Raw genomic sequence first — 11813 nt, forward strand, 5'->3', positions numbered from 1 at the left:
TATATATATATATATATATATACTGAATTAGAGCAATGTGGACTTTTGGCCTGCAAATCCACAAACTTGCACCTTGAATACACTTATACAACATACATTCCTGACTTCTTTATTTTATTTAATTTACAGTTTATACCCTGACTTTTTTTTCTTTTTTTTTAATTTGCAATCTAAAATTTCTGAAATTTCTCCAAATCTTCAAAATAACTCAAGATAAAAAAAGAACAAATTTTAAAAATAACTAAAGACAAGAAAATGATAGAAAAGAAGATCGAGAGAAGATTGTTGTTTTCCGAATGAACCAATTTATTATTATTATTATTATAAATTAACAAAGAGCACTTTGATTCCCTTTCACCTCCACTTCTCTCTCTACAGCAGTCAAGAAAGCTGTCAAACCCAATGACTTTGATGTGTTGGTAAAAATCACAATTTCTAGCTGTGATTACTCTCACTTGTAAACATTTCTCAACATTGCTTCCCAATTTCAAAATTATACAAACATGCAGCTCCAATCGCCACTGTACACTTGTTCTTGGTGTCACATATCGCACTTTTTGGAGCTTACCCAAGAATCAACTCAAGCATTACCAACCTTTCAAAGTGATCCAAACTTTGCAAAACATCTACCAATAATCTCCGCAGGAGCAAGTCTCATTCCTAAAATGGTGGAAGCGATTCGAATCTCTTACAACGATCTCACGGCCAATGATCTTCGATATAAGCTTTATGGCACAATGACAATCACCACAAATGCGAAGATTCTTGATCATCGTTATCGCACTCCCCTCTGCAGTACTAACAAGCCCAAAGCCAATAGCAAGCCTCTCGCTGTGGTAGGCCAACATTGTTTCCTTTGTTCATCCTCCACATCATGTAACACAAACTGCTTATCAGGAAGATAACCAAGCTCTTTCAATTTACCACTCAAAAAATCCAGCTTTTCATATATTTGCGTGCTCATTGGGTGGAGACCTATCTACACTCAAGAACTCATGCCTCGACCACTTTGGTGTAATCCAACTGCACCCAGGTGTCTTTATAATCCCTCTCTCTTTCATCATCGCTCTAATTCGCAAGACATCATTCCATCTACCAGACGAAGCATATATGTTCGACAATAAAATATAAGCAGCACTACTATGTGGTTCAAGATGGAATAACTGTTTTGCAGCTCTTCTACCCACTTCTAAGTTAGAATGCACCTTGCAAGCACCAAGTAGAGCCAGCCAGATCATTGAATTTGGACTCATGGGCATGTTTTTAATAATCTCCTCTGCTTCCTCCAACTGTCCAGATCGACCTAAAACATCCACCATACATGCATAGTGCTCAAGCCTCATGTCAATGGATGGGTCCTGATTCAACAATTCGAAAAAATGCCGACCCATCTCTAACATTCTACAATGGCTACAGGCAGTTAGCAATCCCACGAATGTGATCTCATCCGGTCGTACAGCAGCGTGTACCATACGGTCAAAGAATTCAAGTGCAAGCTGGCCATACCCATGTTGTGCACACCCGGTTATAATAGCGTTCCATGAAACAAGGTTCCTCTTGCTCATGCTGTTAAACACGATCACCCCATCACTGATGTTTCCGCATTTGGTATACATGACAATGAGAGAATTCCCCACAAATACTTCAAGATCCAGTCCCGCCTTAATGGTTTTTGTGTGGACCGCTTTTCCTCCATCAAGAGCCTCTAGCCTACAGCATGAATTCAATACACTGGTGAAAGTGGACTGGTTGGGCTTTATCCTGACCTTGGTCATGTTACAAAAAACTTCCAATGCACTTTCATGTTGATCGTTTGAGCCATAACCAGTTAAAAGAGCTGTCCATACAACCACATCTCTATTCTTGTTTTCTTCAAAAAGCTTGCAAGAATTTTCAATTCTCTTGCAGTTTGCATAAAGAGTAATAAGCGAAGTAGAAACAAAAGTGTCGAAGATGTCACCCACCTTTACAAGATGGGCATGGAGCTGAATGCCTTGATCTAATGCTGGTATATTAGCACAAGCTGTAACCACACAAGCAAAGGTGCTTGAGGTGGGTTCAACTCCCGAAACCTGCATTTGCTGAAAGAAAACCAATGCTTTGTCACTGTCCCCACACTGATCAAGCCCACTGATCATCGTGGTCCACGAAATCACATTTGGGTGAGGCATCTTTTCGAACAGTTTACAGGCATCTTCAATTCTACCATTGCTACAATATCCAAAAATCATTGAATTCCATGCAGCAGCATCCCTCGAAGGCATGTTATAAAACAATTCCTCCGCAACTTCAATTCTTCCAAACCGAGCAAACCCATCTACAATGGTAGTCCAAGAGACGCAATTTCGTTCAGGCATCTCGTCAAAAATTCTCCTAGCAATATCCAATTTCCCACAATCTAGACACCCTTTGATCATTGAATTCCAAGAGACCACGTCGCGAGTCGGCATTTTGTAGAACATTTGGAGGGCTTCATTAATTCGATTGATTCGAGAGTAGCCCGTGATCATTATTGTATATAGGTATAGATCGGGTGATGGGATTTTGTCGAAAACGCGACGGGCGTCATCTAATCTTTCATTTCTGATGTGATTGGAGATGATCGAATTCCATGAAGGAGTGCTTTTTGGGTAAGTATTTTTCATACCCACCAACGAAGCGAAGGATTTCTGACCAAGTATTGAAATCCAAGAAGAGTGTTTGTAACAATTTGAAATCCAGAATAATAGCCGGAAGTTTCTGCATGGTATTGCAAAGGAACAACGGAACTGAACATTCACAACAACTGTTTTTGCTGAACCAAACATAGCTGAGCCTGGGCCCACGAGATGTACGGTACGGATCGGCCCCTTATCTTTCCGGAAGCGGATTGGCTGGTGTACCACACAGCAGCTATATAGCTGCTGTAGGTACGTGTCGTGAGAAGACGAGCATTGACGCTCCTCGGGCTCCGAGTTGTACCAACGGTTCAAAGGAGATCAAAGTTACGTGGGGCCCACTGTAATGTATTTATTATATCTACACCTATTTTTAGAGATCATTTTAGAGCATTATCCAAAAAAATGAATTATATCCAAATATCATCTGGATCACACCACAAATAACAGCGGATATGATGATTTTCACTGTTAAAAAATTCATAGGGCCACCGTAATGTTTACCCTCCATCCAATCTGATCATAAGGTCAAAAAGACCTGAATGAAGAGGAAAAACAAATTTCATATTGATCCAAAACTTCGGTGACAGCAAAACGGGATTCAATTGTATATATTCAATCCCCCAATGCTTTTTGCAGTGTGGTCCACTTGATAGTTAGATTTATCTCGGCTCGAACTTCAGCAACTACTTTGAACCCCACTTGACCAGTCAAAGGTCAGTCTTATCCGATCGTACCAAAATTTTTGAAATTTAGTTGCTCTCGGGACCAGTCGAGGTTGACCTTAGACCAGTCGATGAAACCGTTTTCAGCTTATAAATAGAGGACTTTTCTTAGCTTTTTTCATTCATTCCAAGCCAATTCAAGCCACCACTCTAGAGATGAGTCTGCGTGATTGTTAAGCTATTATAAGGTAATTTAAAGATTCTTTTTATAGCTTTTTGATTTATAATTTCTTGATCTATAGCTACTTCATTCTAATTTGATAAAAAGAAATTTTATTCTACCTTTTTTTGAGATCTAAGAAATTGAATCAAAGTAGCCTAAGGTTGATTTAATTTAAAAATCATTTAGACATAGAACCTTTCCATTTGAGTGATTGAACATTGGACATCTTCATCATCAAGAAGTAGTTCTTCCAGGCTACATTCAAAGAGAATCTATAGATAAGTATTTTCAATTATAGTTTTTAGTTTTTGAGATTATTAGAAAATCTCTATTGTGGTTTTGACTAGCGTTCGAAATATCGGTATCGCGCTATGTATCGCACCCTTGGGATATAGATATGTATCGGTTATCGCACGGGACATATCATTTGTATCGTATAATTTATCACACTTTTTGGGAAACATTGGGAAAATAGTTGAATTTTTTAATAAAACTTCAGGGATTGTCCAAAAAGATCTTAATACATAGTTTTAAATCATAACATTGCAAAAAAATTTGCACACAATAAGGATCTTTTGTATAAGGTCCTAAGCTAAGCGTTGTCCGATTGAACTAAGGCAACTATATTAAAATAAAATGCATAATATTTATAAATGTATCAAGAGATGTATAAAAACCCAATTATTATTAGGCCAAAAAAATTCTAATATCATTAGTGGACACTTAATTGTTAAAACGAAACCATTAGACACCGTTACTATTATGTGGGCCACACCTCAGTGTGTGCGTGATATATCTACACTGTCCATCCTTCTTGCCAATTCATTTTAGGACACCGGCCCAAAACTGAAGCAGATCCAAATCTTAGGTGGATCACACCACAAGAAACAATGGGCCTGAGGAAGTTTTTACTAGTGAGCCACACCATAGGAAATAGTTCTTAATAACCGCTAAAAACCTTTTATGGGCCATAAAAGTTTTAGATCAAGCCGATATTGCATTTTCTTTCCATCCAAATCTGTATGACCTTATAAATAGGTTGGATGTTCAATAACCATTATTGTGGACACTAGGAAGCTTTTAATAGTGGAAATTCAATGATAACTTTTTCTAGTGGTGTGGTCTACCTTAAACTTTTATCACCTTCATTTTTTAGATCATATCCTAAAATAATATAGAAGAACATATGGATGGTATGGATGTATAATACATCTATGGAGGTGGGCCCTGGGCTTACTCATATGGCTACGGTTATAATCCGTAGCTATAGGTCTACAGAAACACAGTTTTCGTAGATAAAAGGTGGGGTATACAGTGGTAAGCGGAGCGCGTACCGAGTAAATTTGTATGCTGAGCGTATTGAATAAACTCTGTGTGGCCCACCGTCATTCATGCATTTTATCAACTCCGTCCATCCATTTTATCATATAACTTTAGCGCTTTAGACCAAAAATGAATCATATCCAAAGCTCAAGTGGACCATAGCACCTGAAACAATGTGAATAGAATTCTACCGTTGAAAATTTCTTGAGGGCCCACAAAAGTTTTAGATCAAGATAATATTTGTGTTTTCCCTTCATCCATGTCTTTTTGATTTTATGAACAGTTTGGATGACAAATAAACATCACTGGGGTCCTTGGAAAGGTTTCAACGGTGGAAATCAATACCTTCACTGTTTCCTTTGGTATGGTCTACTTGAGCTTTTGATATACTTCAATTTTGGGCTCAACCACTAAAATGATTTTCAAAAACGGATGGACGGCGTGGATAAACCATGTGAATTCAAAGTGGGCCCAAAAGAATTTACTCAGTACCATAAGAGCGTATTGAATAACTCAATATGCAATCCGATTTCCTCCGAATTAAAAGAGGAAACCAACTCTTCTTCTCTGTTAAAGGCGCAACCCGCTGCAAGCCCTGCGATTTCAAATCCATTCAAAATCCCAAAAATTTCTCTATTCTTTCTTTCTTTTTTCAAAATCCCTACCCAAATCCCAAAAACCTCGATGAAAATCTGATTTCTTTCAAAGCGATTCTATCCAGAAGAAAAAAAAAAGGGTTTTAAGCTTATCCGGCATTGTCGACGATTGGCCCACCAAATCTAGTAAGGCCACCCCTTCAGGCATATTTGAGGTAAGAGATTTTTTTCCTATTTATTATTTATTTTTATTTTTCGAATTTATGGAATCGTAGGTGGTTATGAAGATATTCCGACGATTTTGTTTATGCAATCAAGGGAAAAAGTCACGATAAATGCCGATATATCATCGATATCGGCAATATCGCATGATATTTTACAATATTTGTGCGATATATCGCACGATACACAGGATTCCATATTTTTTTGTATTTCTGAGGGAAATCTCAAGGGTTTCGTATCGCCGACCATCGATAACGATAATATCGGCCGATATATAGTATTGATATTACGAACACTAGTTTAGACCAAGATAGCCAGAAAATCTCAGTGTGGATTTTTTTTTTTTTTTTTGTGGTAGCCCATTGAAAACGCAATTATAAAGGTTTTAAGGTGAACCTTAGAAAACCTTCTTTCATAGTGAAAGCCAATATCGTATAGGTTGTGATTATTGGGAGTGGAGTAGGTGTGACTGTTTTAGAACAGTTGGTGTACACACCGAACCACTATAATTCTTGGAGTTTGGATGGTGATGATGTATGTCGTGAATGCTTGTATTTATTTCATGTATTTGTGATGAATGTTGTAATAGCTAGATTTGCTTCTATTGCTCCTTGCATTGGTTTGAGTTTTTTATCCTTATTGCGTTCAAGAAATCAGGTTGTCCTACTATAAACCTTGGTTTTTGGTGTAAGGTTGTCCTTTGAACAACGTTTGTATCAACCTCTCAATACTATTACATTTGAGGTTGCTATTTGTTTCGGCCATCTACTTTTATTTTCTGTGTTTATTTTTTATTTGGTAGTCCCCCGCCCTGTAGGACTAGGAGCTCGCCCTCTTCAAGTGGTATCAAAACTACGTGGCTCATTCTATTTGATTTATTTCCTGAGCTTATCGATCTAGAGCTTTTAGGATGTCAAATTTTGATAGTCTATCTATTACTAGGCCATCACCATTAATGGCTCCAAGTATGCTTATTGGAAAGTCAGGATGAAGATATTTCTGAAATCCATTGATGAAAGCGTGTGGCAAGCTATGGTGACTAAATGGAAACCACTAATGTCTGAGGTTCTAGGCAGTGATGGAACCAAGTCTATGAAGGAAACACCATTTTACACGTGGACTACTCTTCAGAAAAATGAGAGCAGTGCAAATGCTAAGGCTTTAAATGCAATCACTTGTGCACTATCACCTAATGAATTTAAAAGAATCATTTCTTGTGATATTGCTAAATAAGCCTGGGACATTCTTGAAATGACACGCGAGGGTACATCTATTGTAAAAAAGTCTAAGGTTCAGATCCTCACCACTAAGTTTGAGGAAATTCGTATGAAAGAAAATGAGTCTTTCATGGACTTCTATACGAAACTAATTCCAAGATGATTGCCATTCAGGAACTTAGAGACACAGATAACATGAAGGTTGAAGAATTTATTGGTTCACTTCAAACATACGAGTTAAATTTCAAAACTCCAAAGGGTAAGTCTATAGCTCTTAAATCATCTAAATCTACTTCTCATGATAGTAATGTTAATTCTGATTGTGAAAACTCAAAGGATGATATGACTTTACTTGCAAAAAAGTTTTATAAGATTTTTAAAAGTAAGAAAAGAGTTGATTTTAAAAAACCCTCTGAGAAGAAAAAGGGTAAATCTAAAAACTGTAAATCTCTAAAAGATAGTGTTTCACCTGTCATGAATATGAGCATTTGACAAATAAGTGTCCAAAGAAGGACAAGCCAAAGCGAAAACGCATGTTAGCCACATGGGATGAATCATCCAACTCTGAAGATTCTTCTGAGTCGAATGAATCAGAACCTGAAACTTCAAATAAAGTCAAGGCTTTAATGACTCTAGTCAGAGTCACTTCTTTTGATAGTTGCGATACATCTGAATATCAAAGGAGTGACCCTGAGAATGATAATGAAGATGATCTTTAGGATGCCTATAATGCCCTATACAGGGAGAGTTGTAAGATTGCTGTTAAGCTTAAACTTCAAAAAGAAAAATTTCTAAAATTAAAAGAGGATTTTGAAAATTCAGTATTAGAAAAATCTCATATTTCTGATTGTTTTGAAAAAACTAAATGTGATTTGAATTCCAAAACAACTGAACTGGAAAAATTAAAAATAAAAAATGAGAAACTAAAATGTGAAGTTTCTTCCCTATTGAGTTTAAAGGATACATGGAGGTATGCCTATGGAAATCCTAAACTTGAAAAGTTATTAACTGCATATTAATAACTTGAATTAGGAAGGTGTATGTTCGGGCAAGGCTCTGTGGGGCCCACCATGATGTAAGTGTTTTATCCAAGCCGTTAATTGCTTTTCTCAGATCATTTTAATGTATGAACCAAACACTGAGCAAGGTACAGGGCTTAAGTGGACCACAAAGTGGGGATTTAATATCCACAATTAAAAACTTCTTGGGAGTTGGAGAAGTTTCGGATCAAGATAATATTTGTTTTTTCACTTCATCCACGTCTACATGACCTTATTTATAGGTCGGATGATAAAAAAAACATCACGGTGACCCTTAGAGAGGTTTCAACAGTGGGTGTCATTATGACTGCAGCTTCCTCCAGTGTGGTCCAATGGAGCTGTGGACCTGCTTCAATTTTAAATACATATCTTTGACATGAGAAAAGCGATTAACGGCGTGGATAGAACTCTTACATCACGGTGGGCACCACAGAGCCCTACCCGGACGGACTGGGGTAGGACGCAATCCGCGTCCGTGTATAAGAGCCGTTGTAAAAGCTTTTCCGACGCGGTTTGGCTAAAGACGCTGCCACCAGCCAGGTGGCTAGTGGTCAGTGTTATGTGGACGCCACCACGATATATGTGTTTTATCCACGCTGTCCATCCATTTTGAAAGATAATTTTAGGGCTTGATCCTAAAATTGAGGTAGATTTAAATCTCAGGTGGACCACACGATGGGAAAACAGTAGTGATTGGATTTCCACCATTAAAAACCTCCTAGGGCTGACTGTAATGGTTATTTGACATCTAAGCTGTTGATTAGGTCATACAGACTTGGATGAAGAGGGGAAAAATATATCAGATTGATCCAAAACTTTTGTGCCCCCAATAAGTTTTTAATGGTGGGCGTTCAATCAACATTGTGGGGTCCACTTGAGATTTGGATCAACCTAATTTTTGGGCTCATACCATAAAATGATCTGTAAGAATGGGTGGACGGCATGGATGAAACACATACATCATGGTGGGGCCCACATCCGTTTCCCATTGGTAGAGGATTCCTTCTCAGTTGGAAATTTCACTTTCTTGATTTTGATGATTCGAGAGACACTGACCGTTCTGTCTTTAATCCTTAGCAGTTGCAACATCCAAGGTTACAATAAACAAAGCTTCCCATGTTTGAGGGTCTAGGAATACTGCCTGGACTCGCGTGCGTGTGAGATTGGACTTAAAGCGTGACTCGTGCGCAACATGGCATACTTGTGCCAGATCCACGCCATTCATAGAATCGGGAGCAATGCGATCATGCATAAGAGAAAAAAGATCTGCGGGTCATTAGGTAGGACGTACATGTATTTTGAATTTAGACCGTTGGACAGTTTTAGTATATATCTATTTTTTAAGATAAAAGTTTCACTCCCCTGATGGCTGAACCAGTCTGATTCTTCAGACATTGATTTCCCACAGCGATCCATATGTGATGGATGGCCCAGATCTGTCAATGTGCTGTGAAGTCCCTACGTGATGGATGGCCCAGATCTGTCCATGTGCCGTGAAGCCACCATCGATAAGAGAGAGTATACCAGCGACAACTGGATTTCTTCTTTCCTTTCCTTTTCTTTTCCTGAGTAAGTGCATTCTACCTCCACCCACCAATCCATGGTGTTCTTGTGGGATAGAATTGTATTTGGCCGTCACAATTCCATACAGCATTTGGAGAGGATGGTAAAGGTTGGGATTATATGAGATAGAATTGCATTTAGTGGCATTTGATCCATGCGGAATTCCTGTGAATTTTGAAATCCACTGTACAAGTGGGCCTCACATTGATCATGTGTTTATTCATGCTGTACATCCATACACACTATTTACATGTGACATTCTGCTTGTATAAGTATATAAGTGAATGTCATCCGCTGTTAATTTGGTCCGTAGATTATAATTCCATGGTCCACCAAACATAATTTTGCTTAATTCAGTATTTTTTTAAACAAAAATGTTATCCCAAATATGAAATTTGATGGCTACAATGCAATAGTATTTCCAGACATACAATCATTGTGCAATAATGATGTTAATACCGTACTGACTGTGTTATATGTGTTATATCCGTTTTGTTAGCTCATCTTAGCCCTAAAATGATGCAGATACAAAGCTCAAATGGATCACATGATGGAAAACAGCACGGATTGAATGCCCACTATTGAAAACTTCCCAAGGCCTACCTTGATGTTTATTTCATCTAGTGTTCCTGAGGTCAAAGAGACATCGGTGCAGGATGAACACATACAAACTTATCCAAAACTTTCATAGCCCATAAGATGTTTTCAACAGTAGCGTTATATTCCCAACGTTTTATGCTTTCTGTAGTGGTCCACATGAGCTTCAGCTCTGCATCATTTTTAGGCTTATTCGTTAAGAAGTTGGCAAAACAGATGGACAATTTAAATAAAACACATCCATCATGCTTGGCCGACAAAGCTTTAGCCACGTTGAGCCACAGGCAATATGCCTCTTCTTTGTTCTTTTTTTTTAAAAAAAAAATTACTTACATGTACGCCCTCACACCCACCCACACCATAATACGTACTCGAGCCCATGACCTTAGTATTGAAAGTATTTAACTCATCCTCCTCACACCCATGTACACCTCATTGGGCAATCCACTTTCTCATTTGAGGACTCATCCTCCTCGCATGTGGTATTAATGTATGTAGACCATTGAAATTGTGGGTCCCACTAGATACATCTTATCTATAAGATAATACTTATAAAATTGTTAAAATTGTGACACCAAAATTAATATTGGGTCTATTCACTTTTCTGAGCTCATATGTTAACAAGGCTTAAGTATTAGTGAATCTTTAGAGAGGTATTTTTGACATTTCCCTCATGAATAGGGGGCTTTTAGGGTTAAGAGTGAGTTAACGATTTTTTGTTATTTTTATATTTTTTTAAGGCCTCGACGAGAGAGAGAGAGAGAGAGAGAGAGAGAGAGAGAACTAAAGTTTTCATTGTTGTAAGTTCTCTTTATCCATGTAGTCCTCTTTGAATGGTAGATTGATCATCACTTCGTGCCATGATATTTTCTTACAAGGATTTTCCACATAAAAAGTATGTATTCTCTGTGTTTCCTTGGATTTTCATTTTTTCAAATTTTTTTTTTTAAATTTTTTAATTAAGATTAAGGTGCTTCCATATGGCTAGATTTCCAACAATTGGTGTTCAAGATAAGTTGGTTTGTTAATTTGGATTTGAGATATGACGTTAATGGGATCGAATATAAAGTTTGAGACAAAGAAATTTAAGGATAAAAATTACTTTGAACTATGAAGATTAAATATGAAAGCCCTCCTAATTTAGCAAGGCCTCAGCATATACTAATTGGGAAAGCATATTGTCTAGATTTTGTGAATGAAGAAAATTTGGATGAACTTGATCAAGGCAATTAGTACAATTCACTTGTGTTTGCCTGATGGAAGGGAAATTTCAAGGAAGATCAAAGGAAAAGGGGTTGAGTGTGTGAAAACGAGGGCTTACTTCTTCTATTTACCCCCAATCGAATGGTATGGAGCTCCCTTCTCCCTCTAATAGGAGGAATAGTGCCCACCTACCTTTAATAAGGGCCAGCTTCCCACTAAAAAGTATTGCTTCTCTACCATTACAGTCAACGAAGCCGAACCTGAAAGAATTCATCCTACAGTCCGTAGGATAGATTCAGGAAGACAACGGGATGGGTTCGAGGTTCAGCTGCAACCCGACGATATATCCAATGTTGGATTTCACAATCCATTCATCTGGATAGGATCTATACTTTGGCCTGCAATCCCAACATATCCAAATGAGATAGGATTTTGGATTGAGGGATTTGACAATCTTATCCTTCCTATCAACGCGTAATTATGCTACCCAAACTCGCCCTAAGCGAG

At 37.9% G+C, this 11813-nt stretch overlaps 1 pseudogene; it reads right to left on the bottom strand.

Moving 5' to 3' along the window:
- Window positions 1-148: 148 nt before the first annotated feature.
- Window positions 149-2877, bottom strand: LOC131227970 (pentatricopeptide repeat-containing protein At5g46460, mitochondrial-like; annotated as a pseudogene).
- Window positions 2878-11813: the final 8936 nt, after the last annotated feature.

The sequence above is a fragment of the Magnolia sinica genome, chromosome 15, assembly GCF_029962835.1.
Source record: "Magnolia sinica isolate HGM2019 chromosome 15, MsV1, whole genome shotgun sequence".
In the NCBI taxonomy this organism is placed as follows: domain Eukaryota; kingdom Viridiplantae; phylum Streptophyta; class Magnoliopsida; order Magnoliales; family Magnoliaceae; genus Magnolia; species Magnolia sinica.